At 48.1% G+C, this 22,837-nt stretch overlaps 1 long non-coding RNA gene across 3 annotated transcripts in view; it reads right to left on the minus strand.

Moving 5' to 3' along the window:
- Nucleotides 1–1,141: 1,141 nt before the first annotated feature.
- The window catches only part of LOC309966089, a 198,599-nt gene continuing 176,903 nt past the window's right edge, over nt 1,142–22,837 (minus strand). For 2 of the 3 annotated variants that reach the window (XR_014326430.1, XR_014326431.1), the window contains one exon: nt 1,142–5,054. This is a non-coding gene — a long non-coding RNA (uncharacterized lncRNA). The remainder of the gene's footprint in view (nt 5,055–22,837) is intronic. The other variant, XR_014326429.1, reaches the window with a different exon arrangement.

Below are 22,837 nucleotides of genomic sequence, written 5' to 3' on the forward strand. Positions count from 1 at the left end.
CAGAGGCAAAGTAATATATTGATGCTAATGAGATCCTAATGTTTTTTCCAGAATGGAATTCCTCAGATTGCACCTATGAGCAAAGGATTTTTGTTGGCTTTACTTAAGATTCTGCTCCCCTCCACTCACTGCACTCCCTTCTCCTTAAATTATTTTTTGCTGCAGTTCTGTTCTCCTTCCCATCGTGGTTCTTGATATCATTTTATTAGGAAGCCTACTGCCGTTCCCTTCAGGGTTCTAGGGATTCAAGAAGATACTTACTGTATCTGGGACACCTAACTAAAGAGATGTGCATTCTTTTTTTTTTAATGGTTATGAAAAAAATTTCACACATACATTAACTTTGAATGACAATAAATGTATTCCTAAATTTCTTCCACCTAAATTCAATAACTGTTCATTTTTGCCACTTTTGCTTTAGTGATGTTATCTACATGTACAACATATGTCTACTTTTTGCTAAATCATTTGAAAGTAAATCAACAACCATCCTGACATTGTTTTCCCAACTTCTTGAGCAGGTCTAAAAATATAAGGCCATTCTTCTATATCGTTACAGTATCTTATTCATACCTAAGAAAATTAACAATTTCTTAGCATCATCTAACATGTAGCCTATATCCAATTTTTCCCACTTTCTCCAAAAAAATTTCTTTTGTGGTTTTGGCTTGTTTTCAACCCCAAATCCCGTTGAGGTTCACTCATTAAGACTCTTTGGTTTCTTTTACCTAAAACATTTCCCCACCCTTTTTTGGTTTTATCATGATAGCGTCACCTTGTGAGAATGGTTCTACTCTTGGCTGTACCGTTCATTTATTCTGCTTTCTTTGCTTAAATAAATTAACAGAAACTTAGCTTTTCTTTTTAACTTTCCTCATACATCAAATGACTGTGGGAAGAACAGCCAATTACAATGTGCCTGTGGTTGAGGATTTCAGGTGGGTTCAGCAGGATGTTAATATAAGCCAGGAGGAACAGAGGCTTCAGCTCAGGTCTGATTCCCATTTTTACCCTTGACAGGCTTGGCCACTTACCCCTCAATAGGAGATCCCAACGCAGACTCACCCTTCACAATGGAAAAGCATCACTGCACGTGCCTGCCACTACGAGGCTAGTTTTTTCATCTCTTTAAATAAGGAAATAGAACACTATGGGCTGCAGCAGCAATCATTGCTGGGTAGCAATCACTAACTTCATCAAAGTAGCTCACTAACTGCAAAGAAATGCACATATTTTGTCAAGTGACAGGCAGTTAAATATTTCAACTGAATAGTAAATTCAAGCATTTAAAATTGAGGAAGTGCCAAGAATCACTGGCACTCTCAAATAACTATTTCACGAATTTTGTGATTAATTTAGGGGTCCCCTGTATCCTTCTGGATATGCTATTGTAATTGATAATAACAATGACTGAAGTACGCAAGATGCAGCCAGATTGTTCTCATTAGTTAAAAAATTCAAAATCCAGAACTAAAAGGTCTGCTTACTTTTTACAAATGACTAGTTACAGCTTTTGCTTACTGCCACTTAGAAGTTTTTTCGTTTTGTTGTTTTTTTTGTTTGTTTGTTTCCCTGCAGAGTGAATTTCTTCCTTTTACTTATGACTGATAAGATCATACATATCTTATACATCAAATATATGTCACACCCACGCATGCACATATATGCGTGCACACACACACACACACACATACATATATACAACCATACCGTTCTGTTACCTGAGCAGAAACAAAGAGATATGGTAAGTTTTCTGTATTATCCTTTAAGTATGTTTTTCAAAAAATTCAGAAGAACGAAGGTGGATATATTCTTTCCCATGTATGTCTCTTCACACGAGGAGGCATTTTCAGCAGACAAAGAGTAATTACTAGCACAGGGATCAGTCACGTAGTATACTTCTCTGAAGTCTGTAAGCCCTTGGGGGGAAACTGAGGTATTTAGTTGGTGACTGTGAAATGACTTAAACAAAATACAGTGAAGTAGAGATCTTGAGTTGGGCCTCTGTTTGTGTTTAATCGTCCAGCAAGAGGTCGGTTTCCTGCAAAGCGGTCTGCGTGGGCAGACTGGCTATCAAATTAACACAGAGAAAAAAAATCGCATTGTTCACTAGTAAGGAAGTGAAAAAGAAAAAAACAGTTGATAAATTAACAGGGGCTCGTTCATTCTCTTTCCAGGACGTACATAGGTAAACAGGATGACAGCACGTGGTATCTGCTTACTTTTTTTTTTTTTTTTTTTTTTTTTTTGCGGTACGCGGGCCTCTCACTGTTGTGGCCTCTCCCGTTGCGGAGCACAGGCTCCGGACGCGCAGGCTCAGCGGCCATGGCTCACGGGCCCAGCCGCTCCGCGGCACGTGGGATCTTCCCAGACGGGGGCACGAACCCGCGTCCCCTGCATCGGCAGGCGTACTCTCAACCACTGCGCCACCAGGGAAGCCCTCTGCTTACTTTGTTGAGTCTTTCAGTGACAGTCAACTGCAAGGAAAGATCTTACTCAGTAAACATCAGCATGTTTCCACTCCTCCCCATCCTCCAACCTCCAACAATCAACCTGATTGTTCTGTATTTTCAGGGCAGGAGACGGCAGGGCTGAACTTCTGTAACTCAGGGTGTCTCTATTTTAACCATTGACAGTTTTAAGGTACTGCATCGTTTGAAAGGAATGTTATTTTTTAACAACTCTTTCTTACACACAGAACACACACTTAACATTGTTAAACTCTCCACCTCCACATTAAAGTGCTCACGTTTCAAGAACAAAATCCCTCCTTGGTGTCTCTCAGCACAGGGGCTACAAGAATGTGTTTCTATTTCAAAATCCCACCTGCGATTCCTTACTTCATGCTGTTCTGGAGCAAGCTGCCATTCTTTCTTTTTTTTTTTTCTTCCAGATCTGATAGGAAAGTTAGAGCCTGAGATGTGAATCAATAAGCCACACCGGTAACTCCTGTGTGGCAAAAGCGGAACAGTGGAAACACGTTGTCTTTCCTTGAAGTGAAATGCCAGTCTGTTCTTGCACGAGCAAACTGGATTAAGATAACGTCCCCTGGGGCGTGAGGATATTTCACAAGGAGACAGTATCTGACTATGACGCGTCTTTAAAGAAGGTAGCTTCAGAACGTTACAGACTTCAGGATACAAGAGTCCTAACCCAAATATTCAGGCCAGACTAAAGATGCAACTGTTATCGGTTGGAAGGTGCTGGACCGTACGGTGGGGAGTAGTTCTCTGTTGACTTACGTGCCTTTAATGAATACTTTCTTACGGGAAGCAGATGAATAAGTAGCGCAGGATCTGGAGTTCTGGCTCCAAGCTGAAGCGCTGGCTGTGCTGTTGACTGGCTGCGGGATCTTGGGCAATCATTTAATTTTGCCGAGCCTCAGCATGCCGATCTAGAGGACGGAGACACAAATTCCTATCCTGCACTGGTTCTTAGAGGCATATGGAATTCCGTGTATGGCAACAACTGTCATTTTTAAAAAAGCACTACACACAAACATTGTTTTATTAGATGGATCAGGACGCTGCAGTGCCGTTTCAGAGCGAAGGCCGACATGAACTGTGGAGCGGACGGGAAGGTACTCTGATAAATAATAACAGCTTCCATTTTTGGAAGACTTACTCTGTGCCAAACACTGTGCTACGTGCTTTCTATGCATTTTCTCATCATTCACAACCACCTACAAGGCTAGTGGCGTTACTTCCATTTTTCAGGTGAAGGAACAGAGACATAGCGAGGGTACAGCACTTGCTCTTGGTCACAAAGTTTAGGAATGGCAAGACCAGGATTCAGACTCTACTCCGCTTGATTCCAGGCTCAGGCTCTTACTCACCATTCTTCGCTGCTTGGTGCTTTACAGATACTGTAACGGCCAATCTTCACATGGCCACGTGGACCTCTGAACATAAACGGGCTCTGAGGTGCAGGGTTTCGTCAATAAGCACATGAGCAAACCACTGAAACCAGCTTTGGTCCCGAACAGCAGAAGCGGCACCTAACAACCCAGAGGAAGGAGAAAACTTGGAAACCGGTAGGATTTGGTCCCAGACCCTCCGCCACACTCTGACTTGCGGAGTGACCATAAGCAAGTCACATCGTCTCTAAAGCCTTGTTCTCCTACTAGTCTTAAGCAAGCTCAAGCCTTTTTAAGTCCAGCAGCCCCCTCCTGCATGGGCCTGTGGCAGTGCTAAAACACTGTCTCCAAATACAGCCCGCCAGCTCGTCCTCCAAAGCTGCCCGTTTCTATGGGGCAGTTTGGTGGGATGGTCCAACGCAGACTTCTGGGGCTGGAACGTCAAGTTCTGGAACTCACTCCCCGCACAAACTGGGGGAAGTTACTTGACTCTCTGTGCCTCAGTCTCCTCATCTGTGAAATCAGGGTAATAACAAGACCTACCACGTAAGGTTGTTGTGAGAATTAAGACAGAGAAGGAGAAGCAAGTGGAACTAGAAATAGCACATGTACACATTCAATAAATGCCGGTTACAATGATAAAAATAAGATATCGGTTTTCCTTCAGCCTGTTATAAGCAGAGATGTGGCTGAGAGATCTGTCACGGCTCCCAAACGGAAGGGCTCCCGGATCCCGCGCCCACACCCTGAGCTGTACGGGGCACATTCCACAGTCGCTAACCACAGAGGAGTCTGACGAATACTAAACCCTGAAAAGATGCCCTCAGATCTACAAATGGCATCTCCAACTGAACTGACCAAAGTGAGTGGTTTTAATATTTTCTGCCTTCTCCTCTTCCCATTCTGAGACCTGAATATGGGATCCATACCCTTGATTTTAAGCAGAAGTTCGTGTTATACTTTTTCTGATACTAAATTGGAAGTTGAGTGTTTTAGAGAAAAAAAACCGAGATCAAACACTGATGACCACCTAAAAAAACTCACTGGGGGATCCTCCAGGAACAAAATAAAACAAAGCTCCCGTGAGACTGAGTGTTGAGCACAAGCCTCTACTTACATAGGGTGTCAAAGAAATCTGCAGACAGATATTTTCCAGGCACAGAAATCCTCAGGGGGCATTTGTTCAGAAGGTCAGCACCTGGAATTTAAAAGACAGTATATGAGCCCTTAGGAAACATCCCAGAGTTGACAGAGGAAACAAAGTCAGTTTTTTCTCTCGTTACTCCACCAGTGTGATAAAGAGATGAATTTTTTAGAAGGAAAAAGGAGCACCTTCTCTTTCCTGCTTAAGACACACAGGCTGGGAAAGTTCCTGCCCAGCGAGCGGCACACACCCCCTCAAGCTGGAGTTCTCTCTGTGTGAAGCTGGTGTGGCTGCGTGCGTTTCACAGCCCCTTAAGGTGTGTTCAGCTAGACGTCTTGTGAAATAAAGCACTGTATGGACCCTATACCTCCAGTCACGGAGAAAGGCATGAAAGCAGCCTGCACACGAGGCTTCTATTTCCCAAACTGGTTTTGCAACCTCCTGCTGCAGCAGCACAGACTCCAGAGGGCCAGCAGAGGGCAGCACGAGTCTGTAAATTTGCCCTTTTCCTGCTTGGGAATCAGGCGGAGGACAATCTAGAAAAGGATCCGGGTGACTCTCTCCTATGTGGTCTAACTTTAAAGGTGGAAAGCACCTTTCACCACATCACAGGAGCGGGAGCCCACGTCGTCGAGGTCTTCGTTCCTGAAAACTGGTTGTTCGAGGGAACGCTCGAGTCTTCCGCACACGGGGCCTGCCCAGCTCCTGGGAGGGCTTCGGAGCAGCTCCAAGGAAGGTTTCTTAGGGAGGCCTGGCTCTCAAACGCTCACGTTTCTGCCAGCGAGAGGCTGAGTGACTCAGCAGTGCCATGCAGGAAAGTCTGTCCTGTCAAGTGACTGCCTATTGAAATGTCTAAGTTAATGATTACAACCCCTCGGAGGAGGAACTTAAACACCGCCAAGGCCAGAGAGCAGGCTTGCTCATCAGCGGACGCGTCAGACCTGGTTTTACAGGTGTGACCTTTCAGCCGAGTGCTACTGAGCGGGACTGTGCTCAGGCGCTTCAAGATGCCGTCAAAACAGGGCCGTACTATGTTAGGAAGATTCTTCAGAGTTGGGATTGAAATTCAAGAGGATCTTGACCAGTAAGAGAAACGGTTGAGAAAAGCAACAGGTATATTCAGTACTGTCTTACAACAGAAAAATCAATCTAAAAAAAATCAAGCAAGTGGAGAAGTACACATGGGAAGGGAGATCTATCAGGGTAAACACACACAATTCAAGCCGATGTGGAGTCACACACAATTCTGGAATATTTAAACAACGTTATAAAATGATAGCGTGTTTCCAAAATTGTCTGATCATAAAAATGAGGATAGAACCCAAGTCAGAGAGGAGCTCTTTCCCTTTTTGACAGTGGCTGAGACGTGCATCAGACTGTGGGGAATGCCAGTCTGCTGTGTTCTGGGAGCTTTTCAGTCTTTGGAAAAGTCTTTGCAATAGTTCATTTAAGCTGCTGGGAAGTCCTCCTTCAATTAACCTTTTCTTGTAAAAGCATGTGATAAAGCCTAATTCTGCACTATGCTTCTTCCATCCTTGCTGTCACTTCTCTGAGGAACTTGGGACCTGTGCCTGCAGCCTCTTAAGACTTAGATGCACGGACATCATCTGCAGTTGGGGAGACCAGAGCACAAAAAAGGTGTGGTCAAGAAAACTATGAGTTGGTGCTAAGGTTTCTTAATTATGAGGATATAGGCTTGACAGAGGCATTTTCAGCTTCCCATAACTTCCCAGGAGCACTGGAAGTCTGTGCCTTCTACGGCTGCTCTCATCTAAGTATGGCGCTGAGGCTTGTACTGAGCCCATCACCGAAGGGGAGAGCGAGAGCCAGTGAGCTCGCTTCACTAACGGGATTCCTGCTGCTTCCTTGGCGGGGGCTGTCAGGGGTCAACCTACACTCTCCACTGACAGCCCCCTGTCACAGAGCCCCCAAAGGTGGTCTTCTTAGGTGCTCAGCGGTCACCCTTTTGAACTTTTAAGGTGTTAGAAGCTGACCTCTGTCAATCCCTGCTTAGAATCAACCTGCCAATGAGTATCTTTCCCTTATCTCTGACTTTCCTCATGAGCATTAGCTTATCTGAGGTTAGCACTTAGGCACTGCCTTTTTACCCTAAAGTACTATTAAGCAACCTCCCATTTAGTGGCCCATTTAACTGGGAACAGAGAGACGAGCAGTATGAGCTTTGAGATCAGAAAGACCAGGATTCAGATTCTCCCTCTGTCACCTGTTACACAGCTTGGACACACTGTTTAACCCTTTTGAGCTTTAGTTTCTTTATTTATAAAGTGAAAATAATAATGTTAATTCTCAGAGTTGTGAAAATATAACTAACTCAAATAAGACACACGGTAGGTACACAGACCTTCAATAAATGTCAACTAACCCCATCACCCCCAAGTTTCCCCAGGAGGGGATGGCTCATCTAACATTCTGGATAACAGTTCCTAAGGCATCATAATCAATATGTTAAAGTTGGTGTGAAAGACTGAAATAATATTGGCCATCAGTACACAGAACCTGTGGGGCTGGGGGCTTCTCTGGCGGGAAAGGGTAGCACGTAAGCCAAGGGATGCTGCAGCAAGGAGTCGGGAGTCCAAGAGAAGAGAAGACAGATACAATCTGACACTGGGACGAGGCTATTCTAACCATGTCCCGCCATCTATTCACGCATCACAGATTCACCGAGATTCCAACGTAGCAGGAGCTGAATGAGGCTCAGAGGACACGAGAGCAAGCAAGGCAGGTGAGTCCAGTGCAAGTAAACAAATAAACAGATAACGATAGGATGGAACAAGGGCTCCACAGGAAAACGGCTTGTATGGGGGCGAATTTAGGGCCACGTCCGAGGGAGGGGCTGGGACAGTCATGTCTTTCATTGAGGTTGATTAACAACAGCAGTGCTACAGAGCCACGAGTCACTTCTCAGTACTAATGATAAAGACAGGTGCTTCAAAATCAATCAGCAGGCACTCACTGATTGCCTCCTAAGAGCCCGGCACTGGGCTAGACACTAGAAAACCAGGTAAGGAGATGATGCAAGCTTATGCACTTGCACACGACCTTACAGTCTAACTGTGGAACGACGTCTAACACACAGAACAGGTAAGCTGCTGCAGGGTGCACGCAGAGGAGAGCACAGCAGTCATTTAGGGCTGGATGAGTGTGGGGCTGGCCGGGGCGGGGGCGGGGGTGGTTCAAAGAGGAAAGGGGCCTGAGCTGGGCTCCACAGGTGTGACATGGGCAAGTGGAAGAACAGGGGGTTTCCGGGAGGGGATGCTAGCATTGTTAAACGTAGCAGGGAGGTGAAATCAGTGAGAACAGGGGAATGCCACTGCATTTGGGGCCTTTGGGAAATTAGACTGGCAGGGATTTGAGGCAACGCAGGACTGCAGTCGGGGTGTGTGTGTGTGTGTGTGTGGGCGTGAGCTCACGTATGTATTCCTCGCGCACGCACCCTCACACAGTATTGAAAGTTAACTGAGATCTGAGGTGGCAGGAGATGAGAAAACACATGAAATTTATGAAGAACAGAAGAAACAGATGTTTGCTAGATGGGAAGCACTATGCTGGAGACACAAAGTGAACAAGACAGGGCGCCAGTCCTCACGGCCTCAGCAGGCTAGCAGGCGTCCAGACAAGCAGGCAGTGGGTTAGGTTCTAGGACAGGGGAAACTCTAGGGGCTATGGGGCCCACAGGTGAGGCACCAGATTTTGGGGTCAGGATAATAAGCTTTCCCAGGGCCTCCTAGCTTCCTCCACGTCCGCAGAGGGGTGGGCAAGAATATACTGGGGTGGTCGGTTCCTCCTGGGTTCCCCAGAGAGACTGGGAGCCCCTTTCTCAGAATGCCTTGATGAATAGGGTATACGGGTACCCCTGTCTGTGGGGAATGCAGGCATCTGGGGCGCTGGGTTACATCAGCTGGAGATGCAGCGCTTGCGCAGCTCAGATGCTGCCCTCTGCAGGTGCGCAGGACGCTCGGGGAGGGGCAGCTCCACACCCTCCGCCCCAGTCCCTTCGTCTCTGGAGGCCCGAGGCGCCTTCGAGTCCCATGAGAATACAAAAACCTTAAGGAGAACCCCATGCGGCTTTCTATTCCGTTTCTCCAGCTTACCGTGTAATCTTCTGCTAGGAAAACTTTACCCACGGCTTAAATTTGAAACATTTGCTAGATTATAATTTTTTAAGCCCATACAAATAAAGCCAGTATTTAAAAAATCCGAGGCAGACGTAAGTTAAACAACCGTCCAGGCCTTCCCTGGGGCCAGCTCTGTGTGCAGCACATGGAGGGATGGCCCAGCGCCCTGGAGTGCGATGCCCGGGAAAGCTGGCAGGGACACGGCCCAACGCTTCTTCCCGCCTCTTTTTAAAATAAATTGTCTACCTTAAGGATGAAGACAATATAGGTGATGGGGAGGAAAACGTTGTTATTCGTCCCATAAAATCATGCTCAGAAGCTAAACACAAGCTGACTGCCCTCCGCCCTGTCTCCCAGGGCTGGGAGGACGGAAGGTGGTACTTACTGTTATTGGCACTACGGGACAGCTCCTCCCACGAAAATATCTTGTCGGGCATGCTTCATTGATACTTCTGACATGTTTAGTTAACGAAAGCATCGCGCAGTTAACACAACAAAGCGATCCGTAACAGCTGCCTCCGTGCCACCTGAAAGGACCCTGCAGCACTTTCCCCTTGCCCGCCCCGCCCCCCCTCCCCCACCACCACCGAGGCCTTGGGTGGGAAACTTCCTTTGACTGGGTTTTCCTCCTCAGATGAGTAACTCTATCCATCTCTTGGTTCAGGGTGTTGTCCTTATACAAAGACACGTGACATCGTCCTCCTAGGGGATCAGGGAAGCCGCTGGCAGAGAGCTAGGGACCTGGCATGTCCTTCTCTGCAGCTCTTGTGGACACGGAAGTGGGTGGGGGGGGGGTGTCGGAGGACATGGTGGCACGTGGGCCCAGCAGGGGTCACTGGTTCATGCCGGGGCTCACGGGGAACCGAGTCCTTTCCCGTGGGCTTCTCGAGGCCCGGCCTGCAGTCCTTGGCCAAGCAGAAAAGGTGAGTCACTGCTCCTCCAGCGGCGGCTTCTCTGCCCTGTCTCCACTGCCCTTCACTCTATACCCAGGAGACACGTGCAAGCTTCTAGAGCATCTTCTAAACATGACATTCACTCAGTGCCTCGAGGAGCACAGTGTGCTCTCAGAACATTGCTCAATTCTGTCTCCTGTGGGAAGGAGTCGACGTTTGTTTTATTAAGAACTAGCGTGAAATAAGCTAATTCTCATCCAAAAAAAAGAAAAAGAGAGAGAGGGTCTATCGAGTCTCCCATTTCGGCACACAGATAGAAATACTATTATTCTTATTTCTGGAAGCCCAGGAGCTAATAAATTCACCAGGCTGACAAAGGAGGCTGGGCGGAAGCTGTCTACACAAGTAACTGATTTGTTTCATTCTGTACAGATGAGGTTCTCCTTTCTGACCTAAGCCATTTTCTAAGCATCGTCCAAGGGCAGCAGCTTCTCCCACCAGGCTGGGGCAGGAGCTGTGTGGTCAGAGGAGGGCGGCCCGGCTCCCACCGACCTCTGCTCCCCGCACCGTGACCTCCGGCCGACCACGGCCCCTGCTTCAGTCTCATCTCTGAAACAAGCAGCTGTCTGTGACAGTTTCCCCTGTGCTCTAAAATGATTCTCCGATGTGACATGAGGTGTGAGGCTGGGCTCCACTCTGGCCTGCTCCTAAGGGGCTTCAGTCGTAAGCCCATGAGTGGAAAGTGGCCCTGACAAGAGAGAGACATCGTGAATCACTCAAAACCACGAAGAACGTTGCTTGGCTCTGACTTCAGAAGGGCAGGATGCACAAATCCATGCCCGGCGGGCACCTGCTGACTGGCTGTCTCTGCCTTTTTAACCCCTCAGGGCCCGAGTGCTTCTCAAGAGCCTTCTGACGCTCTGATGCTTCAATGCTGTCCGGCTGGCACCCTTTGCCGGCTTCCGTGCAGGCGGGCATGCCGAGTCCAGGGCGAGTGCTCATTAATCTTTCTGTATGGTCACTGGGATTGGCTTTTTTGCAACTTCTACTCCCAAAGCAGATTAGTTCTCCCTCCCAGCACAGGTCAAAAAACAAAGAATAGAGCTGCCCTCCTTTTAAAATCCTCTCTCCAAACTGCACGCCCAAACCAGTGAGTCTAGAGATTCTTTCGACTGGCATGGATTCTAGAATCAACTGACCTCTAACTTCCAAATGCATTTCAATTTGGCCTTTATTGATCTGAGATCATAAAGGTTGTAGGAATCAGGATATGGCTCTGGTTGCTGGTAGAAGCTGCATTAATTCTTCCTGCCTTCGAGAAACTGGGAACACTTTGGACCGTCCATAGTTTTGTGTGGCTCACGGAAAGTAAACAAGATGATAACAGAGAAAACCCAACTTCCTGGTCACAGCTCACAGCATCTTTGGCAACTAAGTAGTGAGTTCCCCGGCCCTGCTGAACACTGCGCCAGGGTGGTCAGAGCATGTGAAAAAACCCAGCGCTCAAGACCATTTGCCCAAGAAAATGACTGCGGTTTTTGCCTTCAGGGACACTTCAGCTGCAGAGAATAGCTGGGCACATGATGTGTGAAGTTTAAAAAAAAAAATGAAGCTTTTTTTTTTTTAAGTTAAAGAATTGCATACTCAAAAAGCAAGAGATGTGATGCCGTTTTCTCCGATTCTGAAAGCTCACAGTGGCCACAGCACAGTTAACCACACAGAGCATTCGCATTCAGGCAACTGTCTGATTAATTGTCACCAGACTTGTTACGGCCTTATAGGAACTGAATAAGCTGGGAGTACTTCCTAAGAGCTATTCAGTTGTGAAAATGTAGAGAGCCTCCTGTTTTGTCTTCTGTAAAATCTAATCAGCTAAAATGACGACTTGGTGATCAAACTTGCGATTCTTTTGCTACTTGAAAAAGGCTTATTTTGCCAGGCGAGGAGAGACTTAACTTGTTTTTTTAGACTGAGGTCGTCTCTATTCACTGGTGTAGTAAACAAGCCAGACTTAAACAAAACAAAAAAACATCAACAACAACAACAACAAAAAAAAAAACAACCCTCCTTTCAAGAACAACACTACATTTTTATCTTCTCTGGGATGAACTAAAAGCACCATAATTTTTTAAAAACCACAGCCATCACAGTATCTGTGAATGATAAAGAAAAACTTAAAAAAACCCTAAACCTCATTTGCTCATTTCCGAGAATACTGACAGCTTAAGGTATCTCTTCATATCATTTTATTCCTTAAGCTCTCTTAATTTACAAGGTCTAACAGAATCTTAAACCATCGTTTTAAAATCCTCTTCATTCCATTCTTAAAGATACCCGTAAATGGATAATTTGGGTATGTTCAAATAAAACCACCACGGCCCGTTAAGTATAATTGTGAAAAAAACTCTTTGTATTTTGCCAAAGATACCAGCTAGAAACTACCATTAGGACAGTTTCCTTTTTGGTCTTCAATTGCCTTTATTTCACTTTCCTATCAGCTTGGTGACACTCTAGATGCATAAAGCTTTCTCCGCAGCTCTGGCGGTGCCCTGAGAGCCTTGCAGAGCCGGGTGAAGTGGAGAGCTCCCGGTTTGCCAGGGCACGGTTCCCAGGGCGGTGACTCAGCTCTGGAGGCCACCTGCTGCAGGGGTGCTGCCACTCTCCGGGTCATTGCCAGTCACGAGGGTAGAAGGACAGGACAGAGCTGAATGGACCCAAAGAATCAACAGCTCAGAGCCAGGTCAAGGGCAGCGTCAGAAGGAAAACCTTTGTTTATAGAAAGTCCAGCCTTTCCAGGTGAGGCTCTGCGTAGCAGAGGGGCTTCACACCTGGAGGCTAAGCATCTTGGTCACCACCTGGGCCTCTGGCTGCGGTATAAAATGAAGGCAGGGCCACAGGGCAGCTCCCACTTTCAACACCACTTTGATCAAGTCACCATGGTTTTCAAAAGTAACAAAGGGCGTCCGCTGCCAGCAAGATAGCCCATTGCTTTTGAGGTCTTTCCTCCACCTAAGTCCAAACTTCCTCCAGGGCATTCTCTCGACTTCCTTTAGGTAAACCCTCTGCTCCAACTAAAATTGGCTGCCTCCACCGCCCCACTCTGCGGGGCTCCCTCCCGCTGGTCTGTTTTTCTGTTTTGAGAGGCCAGTTGGGTTGCCAGCAGCCACAGACACTGAGCTACTCCACCCGGGATCCTTCTCATTCCTTGCCCGTTTTAGGTGTACAAAACCGCTAAGGTTCAGTTCAATATTCCCTTCTCGCTCTACGGAGCCTCCCTGGACCACTCGGGCATGTCACCCTCTCCTGCACTCATAGCACTTATGTCTTAACCGTGCAAAGCCAACCGATGTTTACTCAGTCCTTCCAATGTGTTAAGTCCTTTCAGTCAATGACAAACACTTAAGGGACATGTGCTCCATGTCAGACAGCATGTCAGGTGCTCCAAGTATGAAGGGAAAAGTCACTGTCCCTGCGGCAGGAGTTTACATCCCTCGCAGGACAGAAGCACACAAGCATTGCCGCCTAGCACGTGGAAGGAGCTCTGCCTGCAGACTCAGCAGGCTTTACGGAGGAACTCTAGGCTGAATTTTAAAGGAAAAGGAAGGTTTTAACGGAGGGACAAGGTTGGACAAGGAAGGAAGGTGGGCGCTACAGAAGTAAGACGGGAGTTCACTTCGGTATCTCTGCAGCTTTGGGTTGAAGGGCTGGGGGGCACACGGGGCTGGGAGGTGGGCTGGGGCCTGGGCATGTGGGGCTTTGCACTGGCTGAGTACCTTCATTGTATGAGGTGGATCAACAGGGTGTGAGAGAGGCGGACGGCAGGGCTGGCTGGGGTCAGGAGTGCTGAAGGGCTGAGGCACTTGGACATACATTATCTGGCTCAATCCCCACCACATTCTTGAGCTCCTTGTCTGCCAATTAATCACACACTGCCTTGTGACACGTTCACATCTGCTATCTCGTTCCCTAACGTGGCCTGCATGCTCTGTCTTCTCCCCAGCTAGACGGTCAGCTCCTTGCAGGCACAGAACAATGCCTTCTCTCTGCTGGCCCACAGTGGCCAGCGCAGTGCCTCATACCCACAGACGGTCAGAAACACACGCCATTTTTCTTTTCCTTCCCTGTTCTGTTTTTAAAAATCGAAGTACAGTTGATTTAACACAGGTCTTAATTGACACTTCAGGATGTGCTCTTGCCGCCTGTCAAATAAGTAATTAAGTCCATCAGCAAATACTTCTTGAGACCTAGACTCTGGACGGGACTTAGGGCACATATCAAAAAGGTGTGCAATACAGGCGGGTGGGTCCACAGAAGCATTCTGAGAGGAGCAGGAGGGCGGGCTGGAAGGAGGGCTTAGCTGGCCAGCTCCGTGCCGTGATGGACTTCTCTTCGCCCGCGCTGACTGGCTGTGCCTTTACTCTTGGGCCTGGAGCTTAGCTTAGTTCTTTCCCGAGCTCCATCACGCCCAAGAGGAATCAGTCGGTGATCTGGGTCTTCGCCTGCTTTTATCCTGTCTCCCTTTATTCCCTCTATAGTGGTGAGCAACAGTGATATGCCAGACACTGTGACACAGAGAAAACAAGTCTCCCCTTTCAGGTAGCTTATGTCTTGCGGGAGGGGAAGAAAAGCACTTGGTTATAACGCGGTGTGCTCACGTTTTCTCCCTCCCCCCCCTTATTACATTACATCACATTATCTAATGTAATCCAGAGGGCTCCCTGGAGGAGGTGGTACCTGAGACGACTCCTAAGAATGCACATGTGTCAGCAGATGAATGGATGAGGAAAAGAGAGGAACACGAGTAAAGACGCGGTCCAGGGCAGAGAAGCGGGCCTCAGGGATCTTCTGAGAGAGGCACTGGAACCTGGAAAAGGAGGAGCTATTAAAGGGCTTTGAGTAAGAGAAAGACAAGCAGATTTACATTTTAAAAAGATCAGTTGGGAGGCCAGTGGAAGAACTTACTGGAAAGTAGTGACCTTGGAGTCCAAAGAGAGCAAAGTACGGATTAGAAAGATAACAAAGCAGAATGATTAAGCCCTGGATATGGAGTGACACATGTAGAGAGAGAGTGACTGAGAAAAGTCTTTTAAAAAAGACCTTTAAAACGACTGCATTTCAGAGAGCCTCCAGCAACAGGTTACACACGCACTGCTGATGCTGGCCACAAGTGGGCAGCCTCACACAGCCATTCCATGGCCAGACCCTCCAGGATTGTAGGGAGAGAATTTCCAGGTTTTTTGTGCAGAAAACTGGGAGCGCTTGGTTTTAACCACCAGAAGTGGCTAGCCTTTTCTAGGCCTTTTGGACTAACAATTTTGAGTGATGAAGAATATCTACCATTCTCAGCTTAGTTCCTTGTAAAGTTGATTTAAGACACTTATCTATTCAGGGTGGTTCTCTCCTTACCCAGAGATCTAACAAAACTTCAGGTTTGTGACTTACAGGCAATCAGCGCAACTTCATCTGCCCTCGACCTGGCTTTCTCTTCCCGGATTACTCACCTCTTCAGCTCCCCCCCTTGGATTCATAGATGCCCCTCGCCAATCCCCAAGGGAGTCCTGGACTCTCCTACCCAGGCAGTCTTTAAAGATGTAATTCCTGGTGGAGGCTGGATGGAACCACCCAAACTTAAGAGAACGGGGTTCTCCACCGCATAGGGCGAAGCCACCAAGTAAATTCTGGAAAGGAGACACAAGCTCTCTGAACTTGCCCCATAAACATAACTTTTCTCCCACTGAGAACCTCTGTAGAAAGCATGGAGTATCAGGTGGAGAGGTACGAGCTGCATGAAAACCGGTGGTCTTGTCTCTCACTGGGCTATCTGAAGGGTAGCCAGCCAAGCCCTCAGAGAAGTGTGTCACGCGTCTGAAAATGCAGACTGAGAAGGAAAAGTTTTCTGTAAGTTTTCACCAAGGAGAACCAGCTAGTAAAGAGCTTGGCCCCATGACCCAGTCTGACAATGATCCTTGAAACATGCTGCCAGGACCTCGACAGGCCCAGGGGCACCGTCCCCAGGTCAACAACACTGCCCACCTGAGGCCCCGTGTCCCCCTGCACAGTTATCTGCGGGGGCTGCTGGAGCCTGTGCTCTGCGTGGGGCTGAGCCTTTCCTGGGGAGGCAAGGGCTGCTGTGTAAGCAGCTGGGGAGGAAGGCAGGCACAGAGAGGGCGCCAAGACCCCAGCCCAGGGCCCCTCGGGCTTCCTGGGTTGTCACTTGCTCTGACTGGCTCTCGTGACCACACAGGTCCATTTGCCTGAAGAGGTAGGAGAAAGTAACAGAGACTCCATCACTGGAACCAGCGTTTGTGAGCCTTCCCAAGAAAGGCAAACCACCTTGCAGGCACTGCACACGCTTTAACCCATTCAGGCCTCACAGCAGCCTGTGAGGTGGGTACTACTCCCATTTGACAGACTAGGAAACTGAGGCACCAAGACATTAAGCAATGTTAACGTGCCCAGAGTCACACAGCCAGCAAGTGGCAGAAGCGGGTTGCAGACCCAGGTGGCCTGACTTCAGGGCCTGTAGGTTATATCCTGTCTCATCAACAGGGGGAGGGAGAGGCCCGGGAACCTCCCAGGGTCCCTGGTGCTCACGGGCTGGCACGGATATTGGGGATGGGGCGGGAACTGGATGGAAGAGACAGGGATCCGGCCTCCTAATCCCACCCAGTGCTTCCTCCACACAGTACGTGGTGCCTTCTACGCTCTTACTGACACCACTTGCTCAGAGGGCCAGAGAGACGGACCGGCCCTCAATCAAAACAACGACCGGCCAAGCAGAAGTTTACCAAAGAGGCAAAAACCCCTGTATGGAAATTGACCTACACTTTTCTTACCACAGACAGAAGCCCTCCAGCTTGCAAAAGTGATTCTAGAGACCGCTGGTATATTCCAGACAGGATCCCTTCCTTTTATCACTTTTCACAAGCTGTACTTGGCTTATAACCTCACTGAAGTTTTCAATTGATTTACCATTGGTTTAAATCGGCTCACCCCAAATTTTAAGAACCTACGTGTAGAGGGGTCATGTCAGCATCAGAACTCCCACGCATGCCTGAATCACCTCAATGTAGGAAAAGAGAAAAAGCGTGAACTATGTCCCCAGGCCCCGATTTCCAGAGAAAACCACACCTCAGAGGGAAGGCACTGGTCCCTGGGTGGGACACAGAGCCCTCTGAGAGGCCCTCGAAGCAATGTCACAGACTCGAGCTGAATTGTGTGGGCTTCAAAGCTGCTTCAGCAAATCGGCAGCCCACCAGGCCTCATCAATATTTGAAAGCATAATAGAGAAGTGAAGTGAACCAGAGCAAGTGCGCCTGGCACTGAGCTTCCCGCTGGGAAGTATTGCGGTAGGGGAAGAACCCATGTCTCAGAGCAGCCCTGACAGACTAAAAATATCTCCTGCTTCTCCTCTCATCCGTCTGGTCACTGTCCCAGACGCAAGCTCAGCACAGCCTGGTCCACAGAATCTATTACATCACCGTCTACCTGCACTTCGTAACTGGATAAAGAAGGCGGAATAGTCTCCTTTTTTTTCTTTCTCATGGACTCGAGTACAAATGTACAGACTAGGATATAATGACATTCTATTCAAAAACAGGCGCCAGGGGTACCTGCTTCAGCCTGGCATCTCAGGAAAACTTTGGAAGTGGAGTCCTTTAAAGGAAATCACTTACTTTAACTGCAGACTGGCAACGATGACTCACCCCAGAGATCCAGCTAAATGCTGGCACAGGAATTCTTAATGACAGTGTCAAGCAAATAAGATCTTATATGAAGGGAAACTTCTGCGTAAAATGCCTGTGGACAAGCTGCTCTGACCTCCTGCATCCTCAAAGCTCTTCTGCTCTGTTGCATAACCCATAACCTTGAGAACAATCAGCCCTTCCTGCCAGCAGCTTCTCCGTGTCCACCTGCCCCTACAGGTAGTAAAAGACCAGAAAGGATCAGGAGCAGTGTTTACACAACATGTCCCGGCACTCTCTTCCTCCTGGCCTCACCCCACCCCCCGGCTTCGAAGTTCATTTCTTCTAAAATGGGGGCGAGGTGATTCGAAGAGCGAGGGTGCGCGGCCAAAGAGGAGGGACGCGTGGCCAGAGGCCTGCCCCGACCTCACGGGCAGCGCAGGGGACACACGGGACACGGGACTCAGGACTCGGGAGGGACTCGCCAAGCAGGAGGCCGCCAGGCTGCCCGCTGGGGAGGCCCAGACTGGAGGAGGTTTAACGTCAGAAGAGGGCCTCTCCCACCCCGCCCGCTCCGTGGACCACCAGAACCTCGGGGGCCAAGAACGCAGGTTCCACTTGGCAGCCCTGACTGGGGTTTTTGTTTAAATCCTGCCGGCCTGGCTGTGTTCCCGCTCACAAGACTGGCACGTGTGACCCACGGTACAGCGGGCAGATCATCGGTGTAAAACCAGTTCCATTTAAAGTCACTGTGTAGTCCCTGTGGGCATATTCTCACACTTTGGGGCACCTGGTATGACTACTGGTTTCACTAAAATCTGCTTTTGCTGTATATCCTTATTTATTCCCCTCAACAAGTGACAGTATCAGGAGAGGAAAGTGGCAGGCAGCCTCCTGGGGACAAGAGCTCTCCTAAGAGCCTGGGTGCCTAGGCCGCGGACACTTCCGGGGATCATCGAGCATGTCCCTGAGACCTCTGGGATGGACACCTTCCAGAGCAGGGAGGGACCAAGCTGAAGGCCTCTGAGGGGCCGCACCTGCTTGCCCCTCCCTCACCTGGGCCACACCTGCCTTCTTCCTGATCCTCAAAGGCCAGACTCATTTCCCACTCCAGAGCCTCTTTTTTTTTCTTTCTTTTTTTGCGGTACGCGGGCCTCTCACTGTTGTGGCCTCTCCCGTTGCGGAGCACAGGCTCCGGACGCGCAGGCTCAGCGGCCATGGCTCACGGGCCCAGCCGCTCCGCGGCATGTGAGATCTTCCCGGACCGGGGCACGAACCCGTGTCCCCTGCATCAGCAGGCGGACTCTCAACCACTGCGCCACCAGGGAAGCCCTCCAGAGCCTCTTAAACGTGCGGTTCTTGGTGCTTGGAACCTTCCCCCCAACTCCTCCGCCCATATACTCCTTCCCATCCTGCAGCTCTAACCTTGGAAGTCACCTCCTCACAGAACCACTTGAAAGGAAGGCCCTCTTTCATCAGAGGGCACCTTTCCCCACGTCTCATGGAGCCTGAGTTTTAATAGACTGCTCTTCTGTGCATTTACTCAAGTGCCATGGTGACAGAGATCACTGTCATCATCGTCTCAGCGCTGACCAGTGCCTGGCACACAGCAGCTGCTCAAGAAATCTTTGTGGACTGAATGAACAATGACGCCAGCCTGCCTTGACCTCCCTGAGTCACTCTGATCTGTGACTGTCCTGTAGAAGGTACTTCTAACTGCATCGCCATTTCATCCTGACCTTGCCCACGCCCCAGTTAAACCATAATAAAATGCTGGGATGGCTTCTTACTGTGGATAACCAGGTACAAAAGGAGACGTCCATAACTGACACTCCAAACCACCGCTGGAGAAATTTATGAACTTTGTCTAACGTTCTATCGTGGTGGCAAAATTAATTCCTGTGTGAAATTAAAAATTCCTCCCTTTGACAACATTCCCAGGAGTACCTAGAACAGAGCAGGGCTGAGTATTAAATCCTGAACTTTTAAAGTTTAGGAAACGTTGCCCCAATCTCTCTCTGCCTGACTCTGTATTCCGCAGGTTACCTGCTTACGGAAATGACGACAGGCCCTGCATTCCAGGTGAGTCCGTCATACCTAGCTCTGTGTGTCCAAGACGCTGCCGGCTCACTAGCTTGCCCTGCCACCCGCCCCAGCCTGCCCCCGCCAGCAGGCCCGTGGAGAACACCCCAGTCTGATATTAAGATCTATTCAACTGGTCAATTACACAGCCAGCAACCTCTCAACAGCCTCTTACTTGTCAACCGAACCAGCCCCCCGACTTACATCCTCTTGCTCCCTTTCTCGGCGCCCAGACACACACACCTGCCACCCTGCTCCTTTCGTACTCCCTAATACAGCAGGATCTTACTCAATTTGCTCAAGACCTTTACCAGAACCCCCGCAGGTCTCCATTTTTCCCAAAGCTCTACTACTCCTCTCCCCCAAATAAGAGCAGCAGCCAGCTTGGTCTGCCTACAGAAGATTCACCGTCAACACCTAGGAACTTGGACAGGATCCATCACAGGTCACTGTAAGGCTTTCACTAGAAACGTGGGTGGGGATGGGGGGTAGGAGGATGCCAAGGAAGACATTAAAAGGGAGAGAAATTAAAACCTGTTGATTCTCCCTCTGGACCTACTTGGTGAGGACAAGAATGACACACTGCTTTGTTACAGAGTCTAATACCTGAACTAAGACCGGCCTTGGAATATTCACATGGTATGTCAGGACGTAAGACCTGGGGTCAGAGACCTAAGCTCAAGTCCTGGCTTTCCCACCTACAAACTGTGTATATGCACCGGGGTAAGCTGATGTTTCCATGTCAGTGCAATGGGGTGAAAGAAATTGACTTCCCAGAGTTGCGGTGAGGATTCAGTCAGGTAATATCATGAATGTACCTCAGGATCTGTCAACACTGGATATTTCATATATTAGTTTCCCTTGTCACCAAGTATGTCATTTCTACCTCTCTCTCATTCGAACATTTGTTGAGTACCTGCCACGTGTCAGGCACTGTCTTGTGTGTCAGGGTGTTTATCCAAAGGTAAACAATACCTATCCTGGCTCTTAAAGGGCCAGTGCAAGTCAGGGAAGACAGACAAGAAACAGGAAGTTAGAACTTGGTATGATGTGTGTACACAGGGGTAAGCAGAGGGTGCTGTGGAAGCATGTGGGGCACTTGACCTGGTCCTGAGCAGTCAGGGAAGGCTGCCTGGAGGAGGTTTCATCTGAAGGGAACAGTAGTGGTTGGCTAGGAAGAGAGGGAAGGAAAGAGATTCCACGTGGAGGGCAAACATGACCAGCTTCATCTGGCTGGACCAGAGACCATGGAATAGGGGTAAGGATGGGGTAATGCCAAAAGATGAGACCAACGCACGAAGGGCCTTTGTTCCATATCACTGGAAAACCCGCTCTTCCTGACCGAGGCATTATGTAGTCAGTCTACCAAGCAATAATAGTCTCACAAGATGAGATTTCTGGGTCCTGACAGTGTGCTTAAATTATAGGGCCTGAACTTACTGGAAGGCACAATATTAATGAGTTTCTATTCATTTCCAGTAATAAATGAAAAGGGGATTCCATCATGGGCCACACCTCATCGCTTTTTTGGTAGGTGGGATAGTTGCTTTGTTAATTACCTTTTTTGGACATACTACTCTCTTATTACCAAAAGCGCGTTGGCCGGAGCCGTGGGGGCAGGTTGTGGTAACGTGCGTCGTTAATGACAAGCTGTAACCAGGTGAAGATCCAGAGCAAGGTAAGGCACGATGATGCGCAGCTTTGGGGCCTGCATCCATCCTCCCTAATACATTAAAACCACTCCAAGAGATAACTGACTAAATGAAACTGAGCGGCCCCAAAGGATAAAAATACCTCCAATAAATGAGTCATTTATGGAAACTGAATAGAATACAAATTAAGAGCTTGGGTTTAGGAGCCAGACTTCTGTGATTTGATCCTGGCTCCTCCACTTACTAGCTGTGTAATCTTGGGAGAAAAAACTTAACTTCTCTGTGCCTCAGTTTCCTAGCTGTAAAATGGGTATAATAATAGCACCTGCCACACAGGATTGTTTATTAAAACAGACAACCAAGTAAAGTACTCGGCCCAGTGCCTGACATATGGGGGCCCAGCTCAAAGTGTTACCTACTGTTGTTAGCATTACTAATCTCTTGCACCTGTGTTGGGTCAGGTCTATTCTCACCTATTGTTTACATGAATGAAAAATTAGAGGCCTGAACACAGAAATGAGTTATTCCTTGTTAATCCTGCCCCCGGAACAGCGAGGCCACAGGAAATGCAACCGAAGTGACCTGGAACCCTTGGTTAGTCATGGTTGGTACAGATTAGGTCACAGCTAACTGACACTGTTATCACCACAGTGGTGATGATATTCATACTTGAGTTTCAAATGAGAGGGCTCTCAATTAAATCAGTACATGAAAGGTTCCTTACTGGAAAATATCCCCCATCTACCTAAAACATTGTTTCTGTGCCCTCTGTTGTTTTTTTTAAATCCCTGAGAGTAACACCATAGGGTATTTCGTTAGAGTTTTCTCTTCAAGACATCTATCTTAAAAGTTAACGACGTACCTCACATATCTTATTTTCCTTACAAACCTGTTAAATAATCCCACTGCCTGTGAATGTACCCCAAACCTTATTTTATATTTAAAAACTTTATGATTTAATTTAAACTCATTTTAAAGCCATTTATATTTCTAACATGTTAACCCCTTTGGAGATACTAGGTTCCAAACAGGTACAACCCAGCTTACAAAGCAGCTTTCGTACGATTCCCAAGTGCTAACATAACAGGACCTGGTAAATAACTTCATACTCACTCCATAGCATTTATGATCTCACAGTCGTATTTCCTGCAGACCTAGCCCGGAAGCCAGATTTTAAAACTAGCTGTGGATTTAGAAGACGATTCGTAAACACTATGCACAGCATGGTGGTGACTGGTGGGGACAGCCGGCTCTTACATCAGTCTGCTTTACATTCTAATAGCGTGGAAAATAACAGGTTATAGAGTAGTGCTTTGTAACTACCCTCTCCTTGCTTCTGGCAAATTAATGAAAGCCAAATAAACTCCACACTTTAGTATTTGTGTATCT

This window comes from Leucopleurus acutus (assembly GCF_964270905.1).
Source record: "Leucopleurus acutus genome assembly, chromosome: 9".
In the NCBI taxonomy this organism is placed as follows: Eukaryota; Metazoa; Chordata; class Mammalia; order Artiodactyla; family Delphinidae; genus Leucopleurus; species Leucopleurus acutus.